At 46.5% G+C, this 17,857-nt stretch overlaps 1 pseudogene; it reads left to right on the top strand.

Moving 5' to 3' along the window:
- LOC141098388 (pseudouridylate synthase 1 homolog) overlaps positions 1-17,857 on the top strand; it is a 75,758-nt pseudogene that overhangs the window by 24,281 nt on the left and 33,620 nt on the right.

Genomic DNA, 17,857 nt, shown 5'->3' with positions numbered 1-17,857 from the left:
ATCTTTACCCCCTAAAAATCCACATGTAACACAATTTTTCTGTGGAATTGTGGGAAAATATGCCTTGTGTGCTACTACCTTTTTTAAAGGGTTTGTGTGTATTTTGCATTGACCATAGGAAACCGTGTCGCTAGAAATTAGAAAAGTGAAACCGTCGTTTCAAATCATTTAGAAAGTTTCTAGTAACATTAGTATTCCGAGCTTACTAAGGTCAGATTCACAAATAGCCTTTTATTGCTGATTTTTCTTATTCTCAGCCACAGTATGGGGCCTGTGATAACCGACCAGTTGTAGGTTATGTGCACACATTAAGTATTTGCACCAGAAATTTCGGTATCAAAATGCTGCACTTTGCAGTTCCATAAAAATAAATGAGGTTTCTGAAGTCTCATGCACACGCTGCTTATTTTTTCCTTGCAGATTTGAAGCAGTTTCACACTTGTAGCATGTCAATTCTTTCCGCGTCTTTGCAGCGTTTTTCACCCATTCAAACAAATGGTGAAAAAAACACCACATGAAACATTTTTTTTTGCTAAGAGACCGCTTTGGTGCAGAATATTCTGCTGTAAATACTCAGTGTGTGCACTCACCCCAAGGCCGGGGTTACACTAAGCGACGCAAAATACGGTCCATATTTTACATGCGTTATACGGAGAAATGTCCCCTAAATAGTGCTCCGTATGTCATCTGTAAGCAAGATGTGGTCGCGTATTTTGTGCATGTCAGCATCCGTATGTAATCTGTATGCAATCCGTATGCCATCCATATGCCGAGATTTTCTCGCAGGCTTGCAAAATGGACATTTAACGGTTTTGAGGCCTGCTAACTATTTAAATCATCTGCCTGCACCCTATTTATTGGCTCTGGAACAGGTGGCTGCCTCCATTCTGTCCATTTGTGACCTTGCCTTGACTAGGTGTGTTGGTGTTGTATGTGCAACATGGCAGACAGTCTGAGTTTAAACACATCTGAGCAGGTTCTCCAACTGGCTTTTGTCACGCCGCTTTGGTCACCCATACCCAGTGATAGTGGATCCGCGGAGGAGGAGACGCATGTGGGTCCATCCACTTATGAGGCAGCGACTCACAAGAGGTCATTTTCACCACCTCTATTCTCTGCGGGATCATCCGGAAAAATTTTACCAATACTGTCGCATGAGCCTTGCAACATTTGATCTACTCTTGGAGATAGTGCGCCCTGGGATCACCTTTCAGGACACAATGATGCGCAAAGCTATATCTGCAGAGGAGCGACTTCTCCTCACATTATGCTATGTACTACACAACCACATTCTCTATGTTCATGATGTGTTGCCCAATGTACGTTTTGTTTTGGTTTAGAGAATAATTTTGTTGCCCTCATCTTAGTCCACATATATTTAAACTTACATACCAGAATGTTATGTGTAATATGTACTGAATATCACGTAGTCATTATGCTAGAAAATATATGTATGTTAGTAGATATGAAACAAAAAAAAAGTTTGGTATCTATGTAGCTGGTATTCTTATCATTTTTCCTTTGTAAAATGTTCAATTTCTGTTGTTCTTCAGCTTCCTGTCCACTGGCCTATCTTATGTGGCCCTCCACTATGAGTTTCTCATTGGAAGATCTACCATTTCTGGCATAGCCAGGTCGACATGTAGTCAAATATGGTCAAGACTCCATCACCTCGTCATGCCCGAGGCAAGCATGGAAGACTGGATGAGGATATCAAGGGACTTTGAGGAGGAATGCCAGTTTCGTAATTGTATTGGGGCCCTTGATGGCAAACATATCCGGGTGCGTAAGCCGCCGAACTCTGGCTCCCAATTCTTCAGTTATAAACAATACTTTCTGTTGTATTGTTAGCTCTGGCCGACCCTCAATACAAGTTTATAATTGTCGACATTGGGGCCTATGGAAGGACGAGAGACTCTCGAGTCTTCAATACTTCCATTATGGGTCGGCGGCTACGCACCAACCATTTGGATCTATCCCCACCACGCCAGCTACCAGGCTCCACTCAAAATCAGTCCCTTATGTCCTTGTGGCAGATGAGGAGTTTCAGTTAACGCGCAATGTCATGAGGCCATATCCCCGGCGCAACCTGGACCACCGGCGCCAAATTTTTTAACTTGCGCCTATCACGTGCTCGGCGACTGGTGGAGTTTTCCTTTGGAATTCTTTGTGCCAAATGGTGGGTCCTACAGTCTGCCATTCAGCTGAGTGAACAAAATGTGAATGAAGTTATCAAAGCATGTGTCGTTCTTCATAACTTCACCAGGATACATGATTGTTCCTCTGCTGGTGTTGTGCTTGGGTCGTACAATGTGCGTAGGGCGACACCACCTATCAACCCTCATGGTAGACCGCTCTCTGGGCTCAAAGTGCGTGATATTTTCACAAATTATTTTATATCACCTGAGGGGGAAACTTCTTGGCAAGAGCATGCTGTGTCTATGTTATAATTTTTTTGTTTATGTCTGTCTAAATATATATATTTAAACCCCTTATGATTCTCTGACTGTTTAATTGCCTTGGTAAGGGTATGTTAGTATGCTGACACCTTTTTTTTTATAATTGAGACAGAGACGTAAAATGTAGTAGACAAATGTTTACTTTTGCCTTATTTTTTTTGGTTTTGAAAAACATATTATTGCCATATGATAAATGTGGCAATGGCCAGAAGTGGCCTTTTTGCAAATGTGAAAATTTAGAACCAAAACATTTTCAGAAAAACAAAAATACAACAAAACCATTTTGCAAGACCAAAATTGCTACATTACAAATTTTGGTACTTCGGGGGAGGAGAAGGCGGAAGACCAGCCTGTGTTTACTGCTGGCTACTTTGGCCAACTTGGCCATCGCCCTGTGTGGGGGCATACTGTTGCCCATCATGTGGGTAGTGTACTGCCTCCTGGGATTGTGGTGGGTACTGGGCTGACTGAAATTGTAGCGGGGCCACTTGTTGGGGCTGGAAGGCCCGTGGCTCATACCCACCAAAATAGCCATGTCATTCCCAACCAGGTTGGGACCAGCCTCCAACACTGGGTGGGAACAAGTGGCCATATTGGTGAGATTGGCTAGAGGCAGACATATAAGATAAGATAAGATAATCCTTTAATCGTCCCACCATGGGGAAATTCAGAGCATTACAGCAGCAAGGCAGGAACAAGTACAGATACAGATGCATAAAGGCATTACATTGACAGTAGGTAGGTACATATAGGAAAAAAAAATATGTGGCTGCTATGGGAAAGGTTGGGTAGGGGGAGGAAGGGGGTGAGGTGTAGGCCCACGTATTTGAAGATCCTCAGAGCCTGCTTGAGCAAGCATGTGTGTGGGGTGTCTAAGGCACCTCAGATTCCTTAGGGAAAGCTGCCACCTCTCCAGATATTCAAATAACTCATATGGGGTATTGGGGTGTGTGCTTGCATCAAGCAGGATCTGAAAACATCCTCGAATACATAGCCTCACCTCACGGGAAAGGGCCCGAAGATAACGGGCCAGGCTGCGTGAGTACGCCTCCTCGCCATCATCATTATTGACTCTAGCCAGATAGTTCAGTACCCCTGTGTCAACATTGGTACGGGTATCTTGGTCAGGGATCTGGCGCCTTCTTCTTCCTCGTCGGGATGGTCTAGCAGGCTGTGGGGAGCCCTGGATCTGGGCAGTTGGGCTGGTGCTGATGTTGCCCTGCTCCTCCTGTATGGCGGATGGTTCTGCAGCAGACGGTCCTGCTTGTGGATGTAGTCCTGGTGGTGGGGTTTGTGGTGCAGGCACTGGGTTTTCCGGAGAGGGATCTTCACCCATGCTTCTTGGAGGGGAAGTCACCTCTTCTCCAGCCACAGGATCAATTATTGCCTGTGTATCTGAGCCAGTTTCTCTCTCCGTAAGGTTGGACTGAGTTCTGTTATGAAATCGAACAGAGCCAAAATTCCAAACATTAGTTTTGTCCCTGTAAAGTATCTGTGTAATGTGGTGTGAGGTATCTACTTATGGTCTCAGATCCAAAATTGGAGCGAGGAAGGAGAGGCGATCATAATAAATATATTTTCGCTTTGTGTGGCCCGCATCACCACTTCTGGCCCGCTGCTGATGTTCCCGCCTGTATTGGTCGCAATGTGACAGGAAATATTCTAAATTGCACATATTTTCTAGCTAAAATTTGCTACAAATAGCCTAGGCATGTGGCCTTCTAGGGTGTGCTTTCTACCCAGGGTGGCATATATAATTGGGGCATCCAGGCCAGATCCACCGGGTCACAATAATTCAGGGGTCAAGTAACTACAGTTAATAACTTGGTTGGCTAGCAGGATGAGGAGCTTGTGGCCTGGGACAAATTATGTCAGTGTAAAACCATGGGTTACATAGAAATCTGCCCGCCTCATGAGGCAAAAGGGCCAAGCACAGGAAGGAGGGGGGGGCCTGATTCTAAATGCCTTTTTTGATGTGAGGTAATTTTAAACAGTTTTTGGGTTGTATTTACTCATTTGCTGCTGCTCCTCACGTGGCCGATTACCAAAATCGTGGAACATCTGGCGACATATGCGTCTCCATGACGCCTCCTTTCTTGCCCGGTTGGCATAATGGGCACCACGTTGGTCCCAGATTTCCAGGCGCTCCTGCACTAGTACAATCAGCATCTCAACATTGAGGAAGTATGGTGCCATGATGCTGCAGGACTCCGTGGAGGCGTACTTCCTAGATGATTGGAGTGCTTTTTTTAGCTAATTAGCATGTCTAAGCTTCCTGATGATGGATTGGCCCATTTCCTGTCACCTGCCAAAAAACCTGCGTATTTCTCTCAAGTCACACGTGTGGTCCGTGTGTAATGCGTATTTTTTGCGCACCCATAGACTTGCATTGGCGTACTACGGGCATAGTACGCTAACAATCACAGCATGCTGCGATTGGCATGGACCGTAGAATATGGACGAGAAATATACGGCTGATGGAAGCAGCCCCATAGAGAATCATTTGTCCGTGTGTAATGCGTGGTTTTAACACCTCTCACTCGTCCGTATTTCACTCTAGTGTGACCCCGGCCTAAAGGTATATATTACCTCCATTTTAGGGAGTCTCTGCTGCTGGGCAAGTTGTGTCTCTGAAGGTGTGACTGATCGACAACATAGTGGAAAAAATTAACGGTCACCTGCCTTCCCAAATAAGAATAAAAGGTAAGGAAGTTCTTTGTAGTTTGTGGTATGGAAGGGCCTTGTGATTTATTATTTTATTAAAGTGACTGATTTAATGGGACTGATTTTGTAATGTAAAGACATGGCTGTAATAAATGAAGAAAGCCGCTTTGTTGTTCTTTCGTTAACCCCTTTACCCCCAAGGGTGGTTTGCACGTTCATGACCGGGCCAATTTTTACAATTCTGACCACTGTCCCTTTATGAGGTAATAACTCTGAAACGCTTCCATGGATCCCACTGATTCTGACATTGTTTTCTCGTGACATATTATACTTCATGATAGTGGTAAAATTTCATTCAAATAACTTGCGTTTATTTGTGAAAAAAATGGAAATTTGGCGAAAACTTTGAAAATTTCGCAATTTTCCAACTTTGAATTTTTATGCCCTTAAATCACAGAGAGATGGCACACAAAAAACTTAATAAGTAACATTTCACATATGTTTACTTTACATCAGCACAATTTTGGAACCAAAATTTTTTTTGTTAGGAAGTTATAAGGGTTGAAAGTCGAGATGAGCGACTTTGCCTTTTTTTGGGTCGAGTCGGGTTTCATGAAACCCGACTTTCTCAAAAGTCGGGTCGAACGAAATCGGCCGATTATCGTGAAAAGTCGAAGGCCGACTGAAACACGAAACCCAATGCAAGTCAATGGGGAACAAAGGTCGGCAGGGAGTGGAGGACAGGAAACACACCTACAGTGCCCATTTTAATGCCAAAAACATCAATTCTTATTACTTAAGCTTGTCAACCTTAATTTACTTTATAATAATAGTTAGGCATTGAAAACTGGGGGTTATATGGCTAAAATTGTGGGGGGGTAGGGCTGGCTCCACATTTTCGTGGGCCCTGGGCCAAAGAGTGTCACTGGGCACTTTTAACACATGCCACAATTCATGATCCTCTGATACGGCAGAGAAATAGCGGTATAGTACAATGAAATAAACTGCACTTCTTACATCTCATGACTGATATCCATTTTAAATTCTCCAGTAGCTCCAAATACGGACAGTATATTACTCCATACAGTATTATGGCCACCGCATAGTGCATACAGAGTAATGAGGCCCATATATTTCTCCATACAGAATCATTGGTCCCATATAATGTTTGAAACAGTATATGATGAGCTCCACATAATGCTACAGTATATGTTGGTCCCCATGGCTGAAGCTCCACTGTGCTATGGGCCCAAATAATGCTCCATATATAATGGGCCCCATTTCTAATGCTCCAGTGCATAATGGGCCCTGTAAATGCTGCTCCAGTGTCTGATGTCCACCTTTGGAATTCTCCAGTGTATGGTGGGCCTCATATATCATTCTCCAGAGTATAGTGCTCCCCAAAAATAGCTGTCCCAACATTGACAACAATTAAGTCTCCTCGCTAGGGAATCCCTGTACTAGTCTGGACTCCTCCTCGTTCCCATCTTCCATCTCACTGCACTTGGACTGTTTAGATAGAGGGCGTACAGACGTGATGTCATCGCGCTCTCTGACCAGAATGTCATTGTCAGGAAACGCGGAAGACGTCACGGCGGTGGAGCAGGAAGAGGTAAGTATTTCAACTTTGCAAGTGCTGTGATCCTGAGCAAGCAGGGGGGGCCCACTCGTTGGCGACGGCACTGGCACAGGGCCCCTCATAGTACGGCGGTGTGTCTGACGGCGGGTGGAGGGCCCTCCCACCGGCAGAGACACTTTTGCGTACTATGAGGGGCCCTGTGCCAGTGCCGTCGCCCATGAGTATGCCCCCCCACCTGCTCAAGGAACCTGCACTTTCATCTGCACCTTCCTCTTTGACACTGTGTAAGGTGGTATAGTATGCGGGAAGGGGAACCTGAGTTTCAGCAGGGTCAGATTCTGGCTGTGTAGAGTGCGCGGGGAATGTAGTGGTCTGGGACAATGTACCAGCAGAATCATCTAGCAGTGGCTGGGCATCAGTGCACTTGTGGCGCCCCCAAGAGTACGGTCGCCACAGTGGCATTACCTTCCTCCTAGGGAGTGTGATGTCATGCTTGGGAGCAACGAAGGATCTCTCTAGCAGTTAAACCAACACACAACACAGTTCCCACTCCAGGCCAGCAGGGAGACCTCTGAACCTGACTGCTGAGGAGCTGCTCTCTGTGGTCGGGAGGAGGTAAGTTAGGGCAGTCTGTGAAGGGAAGGGGAAGTGTGTGGATGTGAGAAGGGGAGCTGGAGGATGAGCAGAGTTAAGGCTCACTCCTAGCTGGAGCGCATGGTCGGGATTCCGGTCTCCGAGTTTGTAGGGACACTGAAGGTCCTGCAGCAGAAACCGGAGGAAGTAGCAGCTGTAAATGCTCTGTTTCCAACTAAGGCTCGGAGGCCCCAGCAGCGACGTGTGTGAGCCAGAAGGAAAAGGCTATGGCTGCCTGCCATACAAGAAAGTTCCAAAAGAGAGTCAACAGGGGGAACTTCAGTGAACTCAGTACTGCGAGTACCTCAGATAAGCGCTACAATGGAGGCCACACCACCTATCTACAGAGAGAGAATTCCAAATTTGCTTCCAGGCTGACCAACTCCTTCTCCATCTGTACTCTGGGTCCTGGACGGCACTTACCAAGTACAGGTAAAGGAACTGCACGACTGTGTCTGTCATCTTTCTCCTGCGCCTGGCGTACGGCTCTGCTACATCCTGCACTGCACACCATCTACCAACTCTTTCATCTGCCCTGTGACTACGGCCCTACCTGTGCAGGGCTTCTACATCTTAGCTGCACCACAACATCTGTCCCAGAGAAGCGACACTGCAGCGCGGGTCAATCTGATCAGAAACCACAGGTGGCGTCACGTATCATTCACCTATAAACGTTATTCACCCCTTTGCATGGACGCCCAGGGCCACGGAACGGGTCATCACCACCAACGTGACACATCCCCCTGAGACACCGGCCCGGTACCGATTAACCCGACTGCCCTGGCTGGCCACCCACACTCCTTGTCAGATTCATCTTGGACTGGGGAATTCACGATTTGACTTGATAACCCAGGCATGGTATGCTAGAAAGAACTCCATGGACTTATGTGAAGTGTGGCCTGCTGCATCATTGACTTTTCGTGGGGGTGAAGGACACAAGGAAAGGGATTCTTCCTGACCAGGAGCCAGCACTTGACGACTCTGCTTGCATTTTTTGAAACTTCAGAAGAGGAGGGCATATTTGCTGGAGTCTGTTTCGGCAATGTAAGCCAAAACCAGTTCCTGATGCTCCGGTTTTAAAAGCGGTTAACCTACTCCCAGAAAAGGTAGCCTTCCAGGCGTTCCGGAACCAGACCATGACACAGGCTCAACACCTCCTGCCTTAGCTGCTATTGTGATTTTGCCGCTACCAGCTGGCCCCCCCACGCCCACGTCCGCGGCCTCTTCCACCAAACTTCAAAATGTTGCAGAGCATGAACCCAAAGTAAGATCAGATATATGGTACTGTATCAGAAGCGTACAGCTCTATACAGTCAAAGGATGATTGTCAATCTCCCTATAAAAAGTATTTAGTCAGTCAGCAATAGTGCAAGTTCCACCACTTAAAAAGATGAGAGGCGTCTGTAATTTACATCATAGGTAGACCTCAACTATGGGAGACAAACTGAGAAAAAAAAATCCAGAAAATCACATTGTCTGTTTTTTTTTCATTTTATTTGCATATTATGGTGGAAAATAAGTATTTGGTCAGAAACAAGCAATCAAGATTTCTGGCTCTCACAGACCTGTAACTTCTTCTTTAAGAGTCTCCTCTTTCCTCCACTCATTACCTGTAGTAATGGCACCTGTTTAAACTTGTTATCAGTATAAAAAGACACCTGTGCACACCCTCAAACAGTCTGACTCCAAACTCCACTATGGTGAAGACCAAAGAGCTGTCAAAGGACACCAGAAACAAAATTGTAGCCCTGCACCAGGCTGGGAAGACTGAATCTGCAATAGCCAACCAGCTTGGAGTGAAGAAATCAACTGTGGGAGCAATAATTAGAAAATGGAAGACATACAAGACCACTGATAATCTCCCTCGATCTGGTGCTCCACGCAAAATCCCACCCCGTGGGGTCAGAATGATCACAAGAACGGTGAGCAAAAATTCCAGAACCACGCGGGGGGACCTAGTGAATGAACTGCAGAGAGCTGGGACCAATGTAACAAGGCCTACCATAAGTAACACACTACGCCACCATGGACTCAGATCCTGCAGTGCCAGACGTGTCCCACTGCTTAAGCCTGTACATGTCCGGGCCCGTCTGAAGTTTGCTAGAGAGCATTTGGATGATCCAGAGGAGTTTTGGGAGAATGTCCTATGGTCTGATGAAACCAAACTGGAACTGTTTGGTAGAAACACAACTTGTCGTGTTTGGAGGAAAAAGAATACTGAGTTGCATCCATCAAACACCATACCTACTGTAAAGCATGGTAGTGGAAACATCATGCTTTGGGGCTGTTTCTCTGCAAAGGGGCCAGGACGACTGATCCGGGTACATGAAAGAATGAATGGGGCCATGTATCGTGAGATTTTGAGTGCAAACCTCCTTCCATCAGCAAGGGCATTGAATATGAAACGTGGCTGGGTCTTTCAACATGACAATGATCCAAAGCACACCGCCAGGGCAACAAAGGAGTGGCTTCGTAAGAAGCATTTCAAGGTCCTGGAGTGGCCTAGCCAGTCTCCAGATCTCAACCCTATAGAAAACCTTTAGAGGGAGTTGAAAGTCGGTGTTGCCAAGCGAAAAGCCAAAAACATCACTGCTCTAGAGGAGATCTGCATGGAGGAATGGGCCAACATACCAACAACAGTGTGTGGCAACCTTGTGAAGACTTACAGAAAACGTTTGACCTCTGTCATTGGCAACAAAGGATATATCACAAAGTATTGAGATGAAATTTTGTTTCTGACCAAATACTTATTTTCCACCATAATATGCAAATAAAATGATAAAAAACAGACAATGTGATTTTCTGGATTTTTTTTTTCTCAGTTTGTCTCCCATAGTTGAGGTCTACCTATGATGTAAATTACAGACGCCTCTCATCTTTTTAAGTGGTGGAACTTGCACTATTGCTGACTGACTAAATACTTTTTTGCCCCACTGTATACCATCAGTCACACAGAGACACTCACAGGCTCAGTATGGATTAGACAAGAATTTAAAAAGTAGAAAAAGTGTACAGTATCATCAGATAGCAGGTATATATAGAATAGTTTAAACATTCTAAATCTCCATAGATATTTCAGGAGGCAGACACAGACGCTCTCAGGCTCAGTATGGATTACAACACAATATAAAAAGCCATAAAACAGTAATGGATCTGAAGAGTACAGCTGTACACAGTGTAGGGGTCATTGTTGTCAATCTCAGTATTTATTTCCACAGTCAGAAAATAACTATCACTTGGTCAGTTTGGATTAGACCAGAATATAAAAATCAGTAAATGGGTAATGTATCACAAGCGTAGAGCTGTATACACTAGTGTTGGGGTAATTTTTAAATGTACATCTAAATTGCAGGAGTAACCCATAGACTGTCACACGCTGAGGATGGATCTCACCACAATATAACAAGAAGATCCGCAAGAAATAATCACACATGTGGGACAATGTTCCAGGTGTCGATGATACACTTAGAGTGGTGGGTGGAGGAAGACTTCCTGGCATAAAGGGTACAGTATCACCAGATACCAGGTATATATAGCATAGTTTAAACATTAAAAATGTACGTCTATATATTCAGGAGTAGTGTTGAGCGACCCCGCTAGTGTTCCAGTTCATTTTGGTTCGTCGAACACGAGGCAAGTTCGTCGAATGTTTGTCGAACGTTCGACGAACAACGTTGAACACCATTGAAAACAATGGCAGGCAAACACAAACACATACAAACACATAGAAAACAATTACAAAACACCTTAAAAGGTGTCCCAAAGCAGAAAAAATGCTCAGAATACAAAAATAACATGGAAAACGGCAACTACATATAGAAAAGAGGTGGAGGAATAAAAGGAGGAGGAGGAGACACAGATATAGGCATGTCATGCCCTTATGAAGTCAAGAAAGGCTGGAATAAAAATGTAAAATACCAAAAAACAGTAAAAATCTGAAATCGAAGACCATCATATACCGTCGGACTTCCCACCATAAATTAGGCCAACTGCTGATCGGGCGGCGTTATTCCCACGAACCTCCGAACAGCGTCCATGAAGGCAAAGTGTTTGGTTTACGGGGGCAGTATGGTTGCAAAGCTGAACCTTAAAGGAATGTCCAGAAGGGCACCACCAGGTGTGGAGCCTGCGGCTTAATTCGACTCCACCCGGGAAACCTCAACCATGCCAGCTACAGAAATGATTGGCAGATTGCAAGCTTTGTTGATTCTGTGGGTGGTGGTGGATGTCCGTTTTTAGTTGTGCTAGCGATTTGTCAGCTTAATTCCGTTAACGAACGAGACTCCGGCATGCCCCCGCGGTATGCGTCAAGCTTACTGGAGGGACACGCGAGGCTCTGGCACGCGAGATCGATCAATAACAGGTCTGTCATGCCCTTACATGTCCGGGGCTGCATGCGCGCTACACTGAAAGGTCCAGCGTGTGTCGCTTACAGGTGCAGATAACCCGCTGAACCCCGTTAGTGATGGGGATCTGGGATTACAATTCTTCCCCGCGAACGAGGATTTCCCAGTAAGTGCAGGTCAACCGGAATTCCGGAATTAGGCCTAACCGGCATTCCAGAAAAAATGGAAAAAATTAAGTGTCCAAACCACAGGTGCTGTAGCTTGCTTAACAGCTGGGCTCCTATGCTGAGTAGCACGCAGATCTTACATAAACAGGCGGCATAGCTTGGTTCACTGGTGGGCGCCTCTGCTGAGTAGCAGACAGTGCTACAAAGCCCAAATGGATTTTTTGGACAAGATGCGGTAAAAAATAATTAGAAACACACACGGTGTAGCTCCTTGACAGGTGTACTACACCGCTTGCTACCACACACCGCTACTATGCCATGAAACAGTTTATTAACATTGAAAACCATTATTAATGTGAAAATGAAGTTACGCTTTTGGTGAACGAACCGTTCTCGAATGGAACCTCGAACAGCCGAATTGTAAGCAAAGTGTTCGAGTTCGACGAACGGCTCGAACACCGCCCAAAACAGCTGGAATTTTAACTTGGCGAACAGGTCGACTCGAACACCGCTCATCTCTAATCAGGAGGCAGACTCAGACGTTCCCAGGCCCAGTATGGATTTGACAAGATTGTAGAAAGTTGAGAAAGGGTACAGTATCACTCGATAACAGGTATATATGTGCATAGTTTACACATGAAAAACTTATGTCTATATATCAGGAGACCGACTCAGAGGGTCTCAGGCCCAGTATGGATTTGACGTGATTGTACAAAGTTGAGAAAGGGTACAGTATCACCGGATAACAGGTATATATAGCATAGTTTAAACATTAAAAACCTATGTCTATATATCAGGAGGCAGACTCAGAGGGTCTCAGGCCCAGTATGGATTTGATGTGATTGTAGAAAGTTGAGAAAGGGTACAGTATCACTGGATAGCAGGTATATATAGCATAGTTTAAACATTAAAAATCTGCGTGTATATCTCCGGAGTCCGACAAAGACACTCAGTCTCAGTATGGATTAGACAAGAATCTAAAAAGTAGAAAAAGGGTTATCTATTCGAAGCGTACACCAGTATACACTGTTGGGGTATTTTTCAATCTTCATATATATTTCAGTCTCAATAAGACAGTCCAGACTCTCCGCAAGAGGAAACGAGATGGATACAAGTACAGATGGAAAGTCGACTGATTGCAGAAATTTTAGAATTACTAATCATGGTAAAAACTTCCGGGAGAATTCTCAGAGGCGATGCTGACCCTCAATTACTTTGTGGAGACAGCGAAAATAGTTCTTGTAAAGAAAGGTTTGCTGTATCGCAGTACCGTGGAACCCATCACCGTTACTCATCTCCATCAAATTGTGATCACAGGGACAGATGTAGACATTGTCCTCACTGCCTATCATGATCTGTCAGGTAACTTTGGAGTGCAAAAGACACAAGCCACAGGCCGTAAGCGATTCTATTGGATTGGCATGAGAGAGCACATTTCAAAATGTGGGCAGGAATGTCACATATCTGTGAGTTGTTATTATTATTATTTATTGTTATAGCGCCATTTATTCCATGGCGCTTTACATGTAAGGAGGAGTATACATAAAAACAAGTACAATAATCTTAAACAATACAAGTCATAACTGGTACAGGAGGAGAGAGGACCCTGCCCGCGAGGGCTCACAATCTTCAAGGGATGGGTGATAATACAGTAGGCGAGGGTAGAGCTGGTCGTGCAGCGGTTTGGTCGATCGGTGGTTACTGCAGGTTGTAGGCTTGTCGGAAGAGGTGGGTCTTCAGGCTCTTTTTGAAGGTTTCGATGGTAGGTGAGAGTCTGATATGTTGTGGTAGAGAGTTCCAGAGTAGGGGTGATGCGCGAGAGAAATCTTGTATGCGATTGTGGGAAGAGGAGATAAGAGGGGAGTAGAGAAGGAGATCTTGTGAGGATCGGAGGTTGCGTGCGGGAAAGTACCAGGAGACGAGGTTACAGATGTATGGAGGAGACAGGTTGTGGATGGCTTTGTATGTCATGGTTAGGGTTTTGTAATGGAGTCTCTGGGCAATTGGGAGCCAGTGAAGGGATTGACAGAGGGGAGAAGCTGGGGAATAGCGGGGGGACAGGTGGATTAGTCGGGCAGCAGAGTTTAGAATAGATTGGAGGGGTGCGAGAGTGTTTGAGGGGAGGCCACAGAGCATGAGGTTGCAGTAGTCAAGGCGAGAGATGATGAGGGCATGGACTAGGGTTTTTGCAGATTCTTGGGTGAGGAATGAACGGATTCGTGAAATATTTTTGAGTTGAAGTCGGCAGGAAGTGGAAAGGGCTTGGATATGTGGTTTGAAGGAGAGATCAGCGTCAAGGATTACTCCAAGGCAGCGAGCTTGTGGGACTGGGGAGAGTGGGCAGTCATTTACTGTAATTGATAGGTTCGTAGGGGGGTCACATGAGATGGGGGAAAGATGATGAATTCTGTTTTGTCCATGTTGAGTTTCAGAAATCTAGCGGAGAAGAATGATGAAATAGTGGACAGACATTGAGGGATTCTGTTTAGTAGGGAGGTGATATCTGGTCCAGAGATGTAGATCTGTGTGTCATCAGCGTAAAGATGATACTGAAAGCCATGAGATTCTATGAGCTGTCCCAGGCCAAAGGTGTAAATAGAGAACAGCAGGGGCCCAAGGACTGAACCTTGTGGGACTCCGACAGATAGGGGGCGAGGTGAGGAGGTGGTGTGTGAGTGGGAGACGCTGAATGTCCGGTCTGTTAGGTATGATGAGATCCAGGATAGGGCCAAGTCTGTGATGCCGAGGGATGAGAGGGTCTGTAATAATAGGGAATGGTCCACTGTGTCAAAGGCAGCCGACAGGTCCAGGAGGAGGAGGACAGAGTAGTGTCGCTTGCCCTTGGCGGTTAAGAGGCCATTGGTGACCTTAGTAAGGGCAGTTTCAGTGGAGTGGTGTGACCGGAAGCCAGATTGTAAGCGGTCGAAGAGGGAGCAAGAAGAGAGATGGGAGGACAGTTCAAGGTAGACGTGTTGTTCCAGTAGCTTGGAGGCGTAAGGGAGAAGTGATATAGGGCGATAGCTAGATACAGAGGATGGGTCAAGAGAGGGCTTTTTGAGGATAGGTGTGATGGAGGCATGTTTAAAGCTTGAGGGGAAAACACCAGTTGTTAGTGATAGGTTGAAGAGATGGGTTAGGGTTGGGATGAAGACTGTGGTGAGGTTTGGTATGAAGTGGGATGGGATCGGGTCAAGTGCACAGGTGTGAGTTGGAAAACCATGAAAGCTGATGATAAACCACCACTGCATCTCATTGTGAGTCGATGTCCATAACAAATGGAAGTCATTGATCATCTGAAGATAGAGCCCAGCAGGACAGGGCATAGCTACGTCTTAACCATCATCTATCATTTCACCAAATTTGTATTGGCAGTCCCAGTGAAGTATTTAACAGGCCAGACTACACAGTGGTGGAGCAGGTAGAGGTAAGTATTGCAAGTGCTGGTGCCCTGAGAAAGCAGTGGGAGCCCACTCGTGGGCGGCGGTACTGGCACAGGGCCCCTCATAGTACGCCGGTGTGTCTGACGGCGGGTGTGCACCCCCACCGTCAGAGACACTTGATTCTACTATGAGGGACCTTGTGCCAGTGCCGTTGCCAAAGAGCGTGCACACCCACCTGTCCAGGATAACGGCACTCGCACGGGTGCGTGCGCCAGTTGGTGACCCCGGCCCTGTGGGGGGAGGCAGCCCAGTTAGGGAGGTGGAAAACATGGCATATGTTGATGTTGGACATTCAGCAGCTGCAAATGGAGTAATTGGAGAAGTTCGCGGAAGAGGAGGACAAAAGCAAGCCATTTTTCTGGCAACCTACATGTCAGCAGGGGAGGGTGGGACAAAATCCTTTGAAACCCATGCATGGTTCATTTTAATGAAGGTTAGATCATCAACATTTTGGGTCGACAGACGGGTCCTTTTTTCTGTCAGGATAGATCCAGCAGCACTGAAAACTTGTTCAGATAACACACTAGCAGCAGGGCAAGCGAGCTCCTGTAAGGCATATTGTGCCAATTCAAGCCAGGTGTCAAGTTTACTGGCCCAGTAGTCAAAGGGGAATGACCTGTGAGGGAGAACATCGATATGGGAGGAGAAGTAGTTTGTTACCATACTTGACAACTGCTGTCTCCTGTCACTTTCGATCGATGCATTATTACCAGTGGTGTGAGCGGTACTTGAAAAATCAGTCCACAACATGGTCATGAAACCCCTGTGTCCAATGCCACTTTGACTGTGTGCACCACGAACACCTCTTCCATGTTGCCCCCTACGGCTCGCTGGAAAAACATCACCGCCGCTGTGTGCTGGGAATGCCTCAAACAAATGGTTTACCAGAGTTGCTTGTTTGTTAGCCAATATTAGCTCTAGGTTCTCCTGTGGCATGATGTTTTGGAATTTTCCTTTGGATCCAGGATGCTGGCCAACCAGTAGTCGTCATTGTTCATCATTTTGGCAATGCAGTTCGCCCCCGGATGTTTCGCCCCCGGCAGTTCGCCACCGGATGTTTCGCCCCCGGCAGTTTGCCCCTGGATGTTTCGCCCCCCAGATGTTTCGCCCCCAGCAGTTGGCCACCGGATTTTTCGCCCCCGGATGTTTCGCCCCCAGCAGTTTGCCCCTGGGTACATTTCGCCCCCGCACATTTCGTCCCCAGCATTTAGCCCCCAGGATGTTTCATCCCCGCATATTTCACCCCCGTACATATCGCCCCCAGCAGTTCGCCCCCAGATGTTTCGTCCATGGATTTTTTGCCCCCAGCAGTTCGCCCCTGGATGTTTTTCCCCCTGATGTTTCGCCCCCAGCACTTCGCCCCCAGATGTTTTGCCCCCCAGATTTTTCGCCCCCGGCAGTTTGCCCCTGGATATTTCGCCTCCCGATGTTTCGCCCCCAGCAGTTCGCCCCTGGATGTTTCGCCCTCAGCAGTTCGCCCCGGATTTTTCGCCCCCGGCAGTTAACCCCTGGATGTTTCGCCCCGGATGTTTCGCACCCAACAGTTTGCCCCCGGATGTTTCACCTATAACATTTTGTTCCTGGATGTGTCGCCATCTGATGTTTTGCCTCTAGCATTTTGACCCTATATGTTTCACCCTCAGCTTTTGGGGTCAACATGTAGGGAACAAAACATCTAGGGCTGAACATACCTGGGGTAAAATATACAGGACCCCAATTGCTGGGGATTCTTGTGGCTGCCTTTTCAGCAGCTCTTCTGGCTGGCCTTAAAGGAGTATTAGCACCATAGAACACAAAAAAACTGACATACTTGCCTGTCGCAGCTGCAGCTCCTTGGGTCACAGAGTGCAGTCTAGCGGTTCCTCGTGACGTCTTCTCCTTTTTCCGGCTGTATTTTCATCTTGCCTGGATCACTGATCCATGAAGAATGCCATGGCAGTGAGGCCGAATGTCTCCTGGCTGCTCACTGACATGACGTCACTCCTGCCACATTCTGTCATGATCCAGGTTGGATTATGACAGATAAAAGCACTAGTAACCTTTTGTTTTCCTTAAGCTGTGTGCTTAAAGATAGTTTTGCCCCCGGTGGCCATTAGGGTCACTGCACTGTGGTGGTTTCAGTTCTAGTTTTGCCCCCGGTGGCCGTTAGGGTCATTGCACTCTGGTTACTTTAGTTAGTGCATGTGATTATGAAGCAGGTGTGATTGCTGGCTCTTACCTATAAAAGAGTGTCAGGTGGTTGCAATCACGTTTGGTGATAGTCGTCATTTCCAACCATCCTTGGTGGAGGAAGGAGCTAGAGAGAGTTCCTGGCAGCTCAGTCAGAGTCCTGGTGTGGGAGGAGCTAGAGAGAGTTCCTTGCAGCTCTGACAAAGCATGGTGAAGTAGCAGCGATTCTGGAGGAAAGCTGCATTCTGGTGGTGGACTCTGTTGCTGGGAGCAATAGCAACAGAGCAAAGCTAAGTGGTGTTACCCGTTTTGTAACTTTCCTTTTGTGTGTTTCAGTGCAGTGGTGGGATTAGTTTCTGCACCGTCCATTTCATTAGAAAGGGCTAGGTGCAGGGCGAGG

This window comes from Dendrobates tinctorius, unplaced genomic scaffold, assembly GCF_039654945.1.
Source record: "Dendrobates tinctorius isolate UK_male_01 unplaced genomic scaffold, ASM3965494v1 ptg000090l, whole genome shotgun sequence".
In the NCBI taxonomy this organism is placed as follows: Eukaryota; Metazoa; Chordata; class Amphibia; order Anura; family Dendrobatidae; genus Dendrobates; species Dendrobates tinctorius.
The sequence above is the reverse complement of the archived record's forward strand: the minus strand, read 5'-3'. Positions and strand labels throughout refer to the sequence as shown.